The 12952-nt window shown below is 44.4% G+C and overlaps 1 non-coding gene across 1 annotated transcript; it reads right to left on the reverse strand.

The window, feature by feature from the left end:
- Positions 1–10606: 10606 nt before the first annotated feature.
- Positions 10607–10710, reverse strand: LOC119472981. Its single transcript, XR_005202150.1, has one exon. It is a non-coding gene; the product is annotated as a small nucleolar RNA U13 (small nucleolar RNA).
- Between the last annotated feature and the right edge of the window lie 2242 nt (positions 10711–12952).

Below are 12952 nucleotides of genomic sequence, written 5' to 3' on the forward strand. Positions count from 1 at the left end.
AGTAGCCGGGATTACAGGCACGCACCACCATGCCCAGCTAATTTTTTGTATTTTTAGTAGAGATGGGGTTTCACCATGTTGACCAGGATGGTCTCGATCTCTTGACCTCATGATCCACCCACCTCGGCCTCCCAAAGTGCTGGGATTACAGGCTTGAGCCACTGCGCCTGGCTTCTTTTTTTTTTTTAATGAGACCAGCCTGGCCGACAGGGTGAAACCTCTCTACTAAAAATATAAAAATTAGCTGGGCGTTGTGGCTGGTGCCTGTAATCCCAGCTACTTGGGAGGCTGAGGCAGGAGAATCGCTTGAGCCCAGGAGGCAGAGATCGCAGTGAGCCGAGATTGTGCCATTGCACCCCACCCTGGGTGACAGAGTGAGACTCTCAAACAAACCAACAAACCCCAAAAAACAACAACAACAAAAAACCGCAATAGGAAGAAAATGGGCTAAGTGTGGCGTTTCACACCTGTAATCCCATTACTTGAGAAGGTTGAGGTGGGAGCATCACTTGAAGCCAGGACTTCGAGGCCAGTCTGGGAAACAAAGCAAGACCCCATCTCTATGAAAAATAATGATAAAAAAATCAGCTGGGCATGGGAGTGCATGCCTATATTTCTAACTACTCAGCAGACTGAGGATTGCTTGAGCCCAGAAGTTTGAGGCTGCAGTGAACTCTGATTTCTCCACTGCTCTCCAGCTGGTGTGACAGAACAAGTCCTTGCCTCCGAAATAAACAAGAAGTAAATGCGTTGTTGATAAAGTCAGAGAAAAACGAGGGAAAGTTTTTGTAGAGAAAACAAAACTGGAGCAAAGGCCTAAGAAGAAGCCGAAGATGCTTGATTCCAGTGTTACGGGGGCTAAAGGCAATGCTACGTTGTGTGTGAGACGCAGAGAGGCATTCCTGGAAGAGAAGGGCGTCTGAGGCTTCTAAAGAAAAGTCCAAAAGAAGGAATAAAGCGGATTGGAAAAGAAATGAGCGAGAGGGGAAGAACTAGGGTAGGCAGTGACCGTTTCCTCTTCCAAGAATGCCTCTTCAAAGAAAACACATGTATTGATGAGTTGTAATTAATTCCTCCACTTGACATTTGGAGATAGTTTGACAAATCCTGCCACAGTGTAGCTGGAGCTGCTGCTTACGCCTGCTAATCCCAGATGGCTGGAAGCGGGGTGGGTTCCTTCCTTCAGTCTCCTGTGCTAAGATGCCTTTTGCATGAAGATGACTTGGCCTCATAAGAACAGGAGAGGAAAATGAGCTTCCTTGGATGTACAAAGGCAAGGCTGGGAGGAGAGAAGGGTCTGGGGCCCAGAGGCAGGGCTTTTCAGGTGGCCTGTGCCTCCACTACTGTCACCATCAGACCCCTGCTGGTATGTGTCCAGGCAAATTGACTAGTATGTCCATCTTAGCAAACCCACTGGGCAAGAACGAGTCCATATGCCAATGTGTGGGTAGGCCCACATGCCCTCTGGACCAAAACCAGAAAGCAGGTCATTGTGTGATGCCAACCCCTGAGAAGCAAGGTGCCTTTCTTTCTCTTGTTTCTGCTGGGATACCCGCTGACTTCAGGTAGTCAGTGTTACAAACTTAGGGAGGAGGGTGGCAGGAGGAGAGGCAGGCAGGGAGAGGCAGTTTCAAGTTTATCACAGTGGAAGGGCTCATGCTGCATTTAATTTTTCATTTCTTATTTATTTATTTATTTATTTTGAGATGGAGTCTTGCTCTGTGGCCCAGGCTGGAGTGTAATGGCGAGATCTTGGCTCACTGCAACCTCTGCCTCCTGGGTTTAAGGGATTCTCCTGCCTCAGCCTTCTGAGTAGCTAGGATTGCAGGCGCCTGCCACCATGCCTGGCTACTTTTTGTATTTTTAGTAGAGATGAGGTTTCACCATGTTAGCTTACTCTCAAACTCCTGACCTCGTGAACTGCCCGCCTCAGCCTCCCAAAGTGCTGGGATTACAGGTGTGAACCACCGCACCTGACCTAATTTTTCATTTCTGTGTGTGCATAGCAGGTGCATATATTTACAGGTTACACAAGATGTTTTGATACAAGCATGCAATGCTTAATAATCACATTAGGGTAAATGGGTTATTCACTCACCGCAAGCATTCATCCTTTGTGTTCCAAACTCTCCAGTTATACTCTTTTAGTTATTTTTAAATGCACAGTTAAATTATTTTTGACTATAGTCACCCTGTTGTGCTACCAAATACTAGGTCTTAGAATTCTTTCTAGCTACTTTTGTACTGATTAACCATCCCCACTTCTCCCCATCCCCCACTACCCTTCCCAGCCTCTAGTAGCTATCATTCTACTATCTCCATGAGTTCAATTATTTTAATTTTTAGTTCCACAAATAAGTGAGAAAATATGAAGTTTGTCTTTCAGTGCCTTAATTGTTTTACTCAGCATAATAATCTCCAGCTCCATCCACGTTGTTGCAAATGACAGGATCACATTCTTTTTCATGGCCGAATAGTACTCCATCGTTTATAAGCCTCACATTTTCTTTATCCATTTGTCTGTGGATGAACACTTGGGTTGCTCCCAAATCTTGGCTATTGTGAAATAATGCCTCAATAAACATGGGACTGCAGATATCTCTTTGATATACTGATTTTCTTTCTTCTGGGTACATACCCAGCCGTGGGATTGCTGGATCATATGGTAGTTCTACTTTTAGTTTTTCGAGGAGCCTCCAACTGTTCTTCATAGAGGTTGTACTAATTTACATTCCAATCAACAGGGTACAAGGATTCTGTTTTCTCCACATCCCTGCCAGCGTTTGTTATTGCCTGACTTTTATTTATTCATTTATTTGAGATGGAGTCTCACTCTGTCGTGCAGGCTGGAGTGCAGTGGTGTGATCTCTGGTCACTGCTACCTCTGCCTCCCAGGTTCAAGCGATTCTCCTGCCTCAACCTCCTTGGTAGTTGGGATTACAGGCATACACCTCCATGCCCACCTAATTTTTTGTATTTTTGGTAGAGATAGGGTTTCACCATGTTGGCCAGGTTGGTCTCGAACTCCCGACTTCAGATGATCCACCTACTTCGGCCTCCCAAAGTGCTGAGATTACAGGCATGAGCCACCGTGCCAGGCATGTTATTGTCTGACTTTCAGATAAAAGCCATTTTAACTGAGATGAACTGATATCCCATTGTGGTTTTGATTGGCATTTCTCTTATACTCAGTGATGTCAACCATCTTTTTCTATGCCTGTTTGCTGTTTGTATGTCTTTGAGAAGTGACTGTTCAGGTTTTTGCCCATTTTAAAATCAGACTGTTAGATTTTTTTTTCTATAGAGTTGTTTGAGTTCCTTATATATGCCATTATTAACCCCTTGTCAGGTGGTAGTCTGCAAATATTCTCTCCTGTTCTGTGGGTTGTCCCTTCATTTAATTGCTTGTTTCACTCATTGCTCTGTTTTGAAATCTTTTTTTTTTTTTATTTTTATTTATTTTTTGAGACGGAGTTTCGCTCTTGTTACCCAGGCTAGAGTGCAATGGCGCGATCTCGGCTCACTGCAACCTCCGCCTCCTGGGTTCAGGCAATTCTCCTGCCTCAGCCTCCTGAGTAGCTGGGATTACAGGCACGTGCCACCATGCCCAGCTAATTTTTTGTATTTTTAGTAGAGACAGGGTTTCACCATGTTGACCAGGACGGTCTTGATCTCTTGACCTCGTGATCCACCCGCCTCGGCCTCCCAAAGTGCTGGGATTACAGGCGTGAGCCACCGCGCCCGGCCCTGTTTTGAAATCTTTCTATATCCTTGGTCCTCTTTTAGGAATATTAGCAATGTCACTTTGTTAGTATCTATGGTTGCATTGCCCTGAGGCCTATGAGCTTTTAAGGAGCCTATAAAAATATTTGGAAAGAACATATGACTCTAAAATGGAAAAAAAGAAAATTGAAATAAACATATGTTTGAACGGTGTGAACATTTGAATTAAATGAACAAATGTATATAAGGTGTAAATTTGTATACGTTTTGTGATTGATTAAATTTAGTCTTCATAAAAGTTCATGACATGCATAGTTGAAAGCTATCTGTAGGTTTGCTTTCGTCACTTCACAAGAATTCTGGTATACGTCTATCTGATTGCGGAGAAGTCATAGCTGAATTAAATGTGTTCCACAGAGCTAAATAATTTCAAAAGCCAAATTATAAAAACCCTTCTAATTTTTTCAGCAAAAACAATTGTACTTAATGTGAGCCACAGATACTTTTGACAATGCTTGATATCAGCTAGAGTGAAATTCCTCAAAGTGAGGACAGAGGACTATGAAATCTTAAATTGGCATCTCTTAAACCCCATCTCTATATATTTGCCTGCAAGGGTGCTCTTCACAGTTTGGTTTATAATAGCAAATAACTTCAAGTCAGTGACAACTTGAAAAAAATAGCAAAAAATTTGAAACCACCAATTAGAGACTATTTTAACAAATCATGGTACCACACAATACATATGAGGTGATTGCTGAAAATGAGGTCGTGGGAAATTATTTAATTTGATCTAGAAAGACCTTCAAGATATATTGAAATGTAAAACAGTTTGTGCAACATGACTGCCCTTGTTTATACAAGGAAAAAAATATTTCTAGAAAAAAAGACTGGGAAGAGATACATCAGTGTGGTCCTGATGAGTGGTTATCTCTGGGTGGTACAATAACAAGTGAGTTCCATTTTCTTTCCTTTTATAACTCTCTGTGTTTTCTACCAGGAGTATTTATTATTTCTGGAAAGCAGACAGATGTGTTTTATACAGATGGGAAACACTTTACAATGGATGACTTTTTTCCTGATCATTAATACATTCGAGTCAAAGAAGCCCTCTTTGGAGGGTTGGCCTCGGTGGAGTCAGCAGACATCTGCCTCTCTCAAGTCTGAGGTTGAACACACTGAAATGTCATAAAAATAGAACTCCCATTTGATCCAGCAATCCCACTCCTGGGTATCTACCCAGAGGAAAAGTCGTCATTGTAGGAAAAAGATACACACACGTGCTTACAGCAGTATAATTCACCAATTGCAAAAATATGGAACCAGCCCAAATGCTAATCAATCAATAAATGGATACAGAAATTGTGATATATATATACAAAAAAACCAATTGTATATATAATGGAATACTACTCAGCTGTTAAAAGGAATTAATTAATGGCATTCACAGCAACCAGGATGGAACCGGAGACTATTCCTCCAGGTGAAGTAACTCAGGAAGGGAAAACCAAACATCGCATGTTCTCACTCATGAGTGGGAGCTAAGCTATGAGGACGCAAAGGCATAAGAATAACACAGTGGACTTTGGGGACTCAGGGGAAAGGGTGGGAGGGAGGTGAGGGATAAAAGACTACAAACTGGGTGCAGTGTATACTTCTCGGGTGTTGGGTACACCAAAATCTCACACATCATCACTAAAGAACTCACTCATGTAACCAAATACCACCTGTTCCCCCCAAAACCGATAGACATTTTTTAAAAAAGAAATGTCATTTAGACAGAGATTTTGACTAAATAATAGCAACAAACACTCATGTCACCACCAGTATCAAAATTGGCCTATTCTTTTCTCTTTTGAAAATTTTTTGTAGAGATGGGGCTTTGCCGTGTTGCCCAGGCTGGTTTTGAACTGCTGAGCTCAAGCTATCCTCCCACCTCAGCCTCTCAAAGTGTTGAGATTTACAAGCATGAGCCATCGCACCTGGCTTCTTTTCTCTTTTCTTTTGAGACAGGGTCTTGCTCTGTCTCTTAGGCTGGAGTGCAATGGTTTGATGACGGCTCACTGCAGCCTCTACCTCCTGAGTTCAAGCCATCCTTCTGCCTCAGTCTCCTGAGTAGCTGGCGCGTACCACCACGCCCGGCTAACTTTTTATTTTTGTGGAGACGGTGTCTCACTATATTATCCAGGCTGGTCTTGAGCTCCTGAGCTCAAGTCATCTTCCTGCCTCAGCCTCTCAAAGCACTGGGATTATAGACACGAGCCACTGTGCCTAGCCCAGAATAAGCCTTTCAAAAACTAAATTGCATTTTGCAATCACCTTCAATGTCATCTCTTAGAAAGACTTATAAAGATAAGATTCCAAACCTTCACCTTAGCCTGAGCCTTCTCCTCTATTTTAGCCACATCTCCAGGGACATCTCCAGCCACTCTAACGCCCCCTTGTGACCATCTGAAGGCACGGAAATGCGCGCCCATCACACTGGGGAGGGAAAAGCAGATTACATGCAAAGCGTGTCTGGCATATCCTCATTTATGTAAAATTGAACACGTCTATTTCATTTAATTTTATTTTTTTTAAGAGTTGGGGTCTTACTATGCTGCCCACGCTGAAATACAGTGACTATTCACAGAACCCACAGTTTAATCTGTATACATGCACAGAACTTTCAGGAAGGATACACTCAAAATGTTAACTGTGGTTACCCCTGGGTGGTATCATTGTGAGTAATTTAAAAAATATATGGTTTGAAATTTTTACAGAGGTAAAAAGTTATTTTTATAAAAGTGATCTGTGACTCTTAGGTTGTTTACTCATTCTTTAAGAGCTCAGATAGGAAAGAGAAAATTCAATATGATCTCAGGCTGGGCACGGTGGCTCATGCCTGTAATCCCAGCACTTTGGGAGGCCAAGGCGGGTGGATCACCTGAGGTCAGGAGTTTGAGACCAGCCTGACCAACATGATGAAACCCCATCTCTACTAAAATTACAACAAAAAAGAAAACATTAGCTAGGTGTGGTGGCGTGCACCTGTAGTTCCAGCAACTTGGGAGGCTGAGACAAGAGAATTGCTTGAACCCAGGAGATGGAGGTTGCAGTGAGCTGAGATCATACCACTGCACACCATCCAGCCTGGATGACACAGAGAGACTATGTCTCATGTCTCAAAAATAATAAATAAATAAATAAGATCTCAAAATGCTGAGTGTGATGGCTCACGCCAGAAATCCCAGCACTTTGGGAGGCTGAGGTGGGAGGATCACTTGAGACCAGGAGTTTGAGACCAGCCTGGGCAACATAGTGGGATCCCATCTCTATAAACTATTTAAAAACTAGCTGGGTGTCGTGGTGTATACCTGTAGTCCCAGTGACTTGGGAGGCTGAGGAAGGAGGATCGCTTGAGCCCAAGAGTTTGAAGCTGTAGTGATCTATGATCAAGCCACTGCACTCCAGCCTGGGCAACACAGTGAGGCCCATCTCTAAAAAAGAAGAAAAAAAATCTCCAAAGTTAATTTTTAAAGAAAAAAAAGTGGATGGAGAGTGTGCGTAGGTAGCAGGCTGAAGTGGGGCTGCTGGAATGCTTGGCTTGGTTTTGTTCTGGGGTGTGTGTGCTTGGTCTTGGGGTGGTTGTGACCACTGGGCATGTTATAAGGGACACATAGATTTGATTTTACCCCAAGCCAAGGGTTCAGAATGTCGGCACTGCTCACTGCAACCTCTGCCTCCCGGGTTCAAGTGATTCTCCTGCCTCAGCCTCCTGAGTAGCTGGGATTACACGCATGTGTCACCATACCCGGCTATTTTTGTATTTTTAGTAGAGACGGGGTTTCTCCATGTTGGCCAGGCTGGTCTCAAACTCCTGACCTCAGGTCATCCACCTGCCTCAGCCTCCCAAAGTGCTGGGATTGCAGGCATGAGCCATTACATCCAGTCCTTTTTTTTTTTTTTTTTTTTTTGATACAGAGTCTCACTCTGACGCCAGGCTGGAGTGCAGTGGCGCGATCTCGGCTCACTGCAACCTCCGCCTCCTGGGTTCAAGCAATTCTCCTGCCTCAGCCTCCCAAGTAGCTGGGACTACAGGCACATGACACCATGCCCAGCTAAGTTTTGTATCTTTAGTAGAAACGAGGTTTTACCATGTTGGTCAGGATGGTATTCATCTCTTGACTTCGTGATGTGCCTGCTTGGCCTCCCAAAGTGCTGAGATTATAGGCGTGAGCCACCACACCTGACCAAAGGTACATTCTTCTAATAAAAGGTCAGTCCAGGCCAGCTGCAATGGCTCACACCTGATAGCCCAGCACTTTGGGGGGCCAAGGTGGGAAGGCTGTTTGAGCTCAGGAGTTCAAGACCAGTCTGGGTAATTTAACGAGATATTGTCTCTACAAAAAAGAGAAAAAGAAAAATTGGCTGGGTATGGTGGTGCATACTTGTAGTCCCAGCTACTTGGGAGGCTGAGGCAGGAGGATGGCTTGAACCCAGGAGGTCATAGCTGGGTCAGGGGTGTGCAAGGCTGGGCACTCACACTTTAACGAGGACTAGAGGGGGTATGTCTGCCCTCCCCACTGTTGCTTCTGTCTTCTGCATGTGTGCCTCTCACCCATTTCCTGGGCTTTGGTGTCCAGCTCTAGGTCCTCTCCGACACCCTGTGCCTGTCCTCACCCGCCATATGTGCCACTCCATTCGGAGCAGCAGAGAGAACCACAGCTTTCTAGTGGTGGCAACTTTGTGTTCCGTGAAGTGTTTTCTGTATCTGGCTTGGCTGTATTTTCCTCTAGAAATCTGCATCCTGGGTATAGATTTGGCTTTGGGAGAGCCGTCCATCTGGACATGTTTGATTGTAAAGTACTGTCTTGTATTTAAAGTTAGGGCCATTTATGACGAAGAGCAGACCTGGGCATGTGGCTTTCTAGCCCAGAGATTGCAGGAAGTCTCTGGGGCCTCAACGAATGCAGGAGGCGTGTGGTCTGTAGAGTCATCTGGTGTTCTGTGACATCCTATTTGTCCCCAAGCTCTGGCGAGTGAGGCTCAGAGCAGCCCTGGCCTGCCGATCCCTTTTCACAGCGTTCACAGTGCCTATAAATTTCAGAAATCTTACTTTGAGGATATCATTTAGCTAACACATAATTTTTTTTTTCTGGTGGTTTATTGATACTTAAAAATAATGTTTGCAGTACTCCAAGTAGGGACTGGTGTACATTGATAGTCTACCATATGGGCTCACTAGGAAATAAGGGAATTCTTTCTCTCTCTCTCTCTAAATAAAGATAACCCCATTAAATAGAAAATTCCCTTTCCAGGTAAATCTTTCATATACATATATATGAGTGTATATATATATATGAATATATACTTCACCTTTTAAAATAATTCCTATCATTACTGAATACTAATGATCTGCCAGCCTTTTACATACCTTAGTGCATTTAGCCCTTAAGAACCCTGAAAAGCTGGTATTATTCTCACCATTTAGCCAGTGAGAAAAATCAAAGCCTAGAGAACTTATGTAACTTGGCCAAAATTACACACTGGGTGAGCGAGTGCCTGAGTGGGGATTTGAATCCAATTTTGTCTGACCCTGCAGCCCAGGGGATTGCCACCACACTATGATGCCTTACTTATTTCTTACAAGTTAGAGGCGATTAAGCATATTTTAAACCTTTTCTTGATGAGTTATTGACAAAATTATGAATATCAGTGATAATGCGGTGCAGAAGGACTGACTTAGATCCTCAGGGGAAGTGGTGGAAATCACGTAATGCGTAAGCAAAGAGAGAAGGAGCAGGGTGCAGCCAGGTCTCGGGGATGAACTGGGACTCAGACCCATACCAGTCGGGACCTTCTCCATCCTTCCTCTCTGCTCTCTCTGTGTATCTATTTCTATTTTTTTCTCTCTTTTCCTGCAGACCAATCTGAAGGTAGGCTGTCCAGGGCTGGTGTCCATGACTCCAGGACATCATCAAAGACCTAGAGTCCTCACAGCTTCCTGCTCTGCCTTTCTTTTGCTTTTGCTCTTGTTATCAGAAGACGGCTCCCATTTTTGCAGGCACCAGCCTCTCCTCCCCGGCTAGAATACAGGATAAAGGTGAAGGGCAATGGAGAATCTGCCTTTTTATTTAGGGGATGCTCCAGTGATCAGGGGCAGATCCTGCCCTACCATCATGGAGCTTGTAATCCCTCAGGGAAGATAAACATGGAGGAGTTAATTGCACAACTGAAGAATGCCATTAAGAAGACGCAAGAGTACCCGAGAGAAATGAGTGCCAATGTTTGAAAGGCAGCTATAAGAATGTTCATATAGCTTCATGCATAATAGCCCCAAATGGCAAATAACCCAAACGCCCATCAACAGAAGAATGAATAAATACATGTGGATTTCATACAATGGAAGACTACTCAGCAAAAACAGCAAGAACCGCTGCCGAAGCAGCAACATGAATCACTCTCTCAGGCGCAGGGCTGCATACGAGGAGCCAGACACGAAAGAGCACACACTGCATTCTGTTTACATGAAGGCTAAGAAGAGGCCAGAAAAGACAAGAGAGTGTTTACCACTGAAGGGGGGTTAGTATCAGTATTTTTTGAGTCAGGGTCTCACTGTCTCACCCAGGCTGGTGTGCAATGGTGCCATCTCAGCTCACTGCAACCTCTGCCTCCCAGGTACAAGTGATTCTCCTTCCTCAGCCTCCCGATTAGCTAGGATTACGGGCCCATGTCACCACACTTGGCTAATTTTTGTATTTTTAGTAGAGACAGGGTTGCATCATGTTGGCCAGGTTGGTCTCAAATTCCTGACCTCAGGTGATCTACCCACCTTGGCCTCCCAAAGACCTGAGATTACAGCTGAGAGCCACCATGCCCGGCTCCCTCCCCCTTTTATTCATGTCAGACGGGTAATGTGCCAATGTTGTAACAAGGTTTGAGGGAAGCACATCTCACACTTGAGCACAACAACCCAATCATCGCGCTCATGACCTACAAAAGGACCTAATCTGATATTTGACGCAGGTTTAACATTTACCTGGTTTAACATTCAACAAATTTAAAAAGGTAAATAGGAAAAGTTGCTCTCTGACCCCTGTCTCCCAGCCTCCTAGAACTCTCTCAGTGGCATAAAATCTCTGGAATAATTGACAAGAGCCTTGGGATGAGACCCTCATTCGGGGCTTTTGTGCATCTCTAAGCAAGGGCAAATATGTATTATTTCCCCCTCTACAAATGCAAGCATACTGATTTATACCAGCTTCATTCTATCACATTGGATCTTGAGACTTTTTTCCTCTCAGTGCATAAACAGCTGCCCCAGTCTTTCTGATGATTGTCTAGTATTCCAGTATCTATGTTTACCAGCATTTATTTGAGTCCCTGGGTTTTTCTAAAGATACTCATGTCCTGGGGCTTCCTCAGCTCTAATGTGCCCGGGTATGGGAACCACTAGCATGGCTCACTGGCCTCTTTCCTCCTCAGTCTATGGTGGGAGCAATCCTGGTTTCCTAGCACTTAGAGAGCTGGTTCAGTGTTTTGGAAAGTCAAATGAATTCCTTCCTTCTGATGAACAGAGAGCAGTCATAGATAAGACTGTCATTTGCAATGGACATAGGACCAAGAAATTGAGCAAAGCTGGCCCGAAGCCCTGGTCCTTTATGTGAGAGTAGGGAAGGAGATTGCATGGTACAGTCCCTACATTTGCAGATAGCAAAGGACTTGACAGGTAGTGGAAATACAAACAAAGCCATAAGATACATGAAGCTCTTGCCAGACTCTCTGAGATACAGAGAGGTGGTAGGTGGCTTTCAGTCCAGGTAAATGAAAGATGGAATTTTAATTTTTTTAGAGACAGGTCTCAATGTGTCACCCAGGCTGGGGTGCAGTGACGTGATCATAGCTCACTGCAGCCTTAAATGAACATTTGGGCTCAAGCGGTCCTCCTGCCTCAGCCCCATGAGTAGCTGGGAAGTATAGGTGCCTGGCCAAGATGGAACATCGACAAAAATAGTCCAGACTATACTCACAGCTCCTAGGGCTACACATATGTCTGTGTGGAATATTAGACTGTTTTCTGAGCTCATCAACTTCAGGTAGCCAAAAAAGTTGACTGTATGTTGGGCGCAATCAAGAGAAGTACTAGAAACACAAGAGAAAACATTATTATACTATTATAAAAAAGTGTTGCATTTTGGCCGGGTGCGGTGGCTCCAGGCTGTAATCCCAGCACTTCGGGAGGCTGAGGCGGGAGGATCACCTGATGTCAAGAGTTCGAGACTAGCCTGAAGAAACCCCCTTCTCTACTAAAAATACAAAAAATAGCCGGGCGTGGTGATACATGCCTGTAATCCCAGCTACTTGGGAGACTGAGGTAGGAGAATCACTTGAACCTGGGAGGTGGAGGTTGCGGTGAGCCGAGGTCACACCATTGCACACCAGCCTGGGCAACAAGAGTGAGACTCCATCTCGAAAAAAAAAAAGAAAAAGTATTGCTTTTTAAGAAAGAAACAGGGTCTTGTTCTGTCACCCAGGCTGGAGTGCAGTGGTATGATCATAGCTCATTGCAGCCTCATCCTCCCTGGCTCAAGCAATCCTCCCACTTCAGCCTTCTAAGTAACTGGGACTACAGGTGCATGCCACCATGCCTGGCTAAGTTTTAAATGTTTTGTAGGGACAGGTTCTTGCTATGTTGCCCAGTTTGGTCTTGAAACCCTATCCTCCCGCCTCAGCCTCCCAAAGGGCTGGAATTATGGCTGGGATTACAGGTGTGAGCCACTACGTCTGGCAAAAGTGTTGCATTTTTGAGTCTGAATTTTATGGAATTTTGGTCAATAAGCCTCAGAAAAATAGGCTTAGGACTTGAGCAGGGCACATTAAAAGTGAAAGGAAAAGGCAACGATGGGGATTTTGAAGGAAACTGAAAGCATTTGGACTTTTAAATATGGTAAAACTGATGGATGATATGCCTAACGATTTTATTTTAGAAAATTAAATAGACCTGGCTGGGCGCAGTGGCTCATGCCTGTAATCCCAGCACTTTTGGAGGCCAAGGCGGGCAGATCACTTGAGGTCAGGAGTCAAAACCAGGCTGGCCAACGTGGTAAAACCCCATTTTTACTAAAAACACAAAACAATTAGCCGTACGTGGTGGTGCATGCCTGTAATCCCAGTTGTTGAGGAGGCTGAGATATGAGAATCGCTTGGACCCAGGAGGTGGGTTGCCGTGAGCTGAGATCATGCCATT

Source organism: Cebus imitator, unplaced genomic scaffold, assembly GCF_001604975.1.
Source record: "Cebus imitator isolate Cc_AM_T3 unplaced genomic scaffold, Cebus_imitator-1.0 Scaffold125, whole genome shotgun sequence".
Lineage (NCBI taxonomy): Eukaryota > Metazoa > Chordata > Mammalia > Primates > Cebidae > Cebus > Cebus imitator.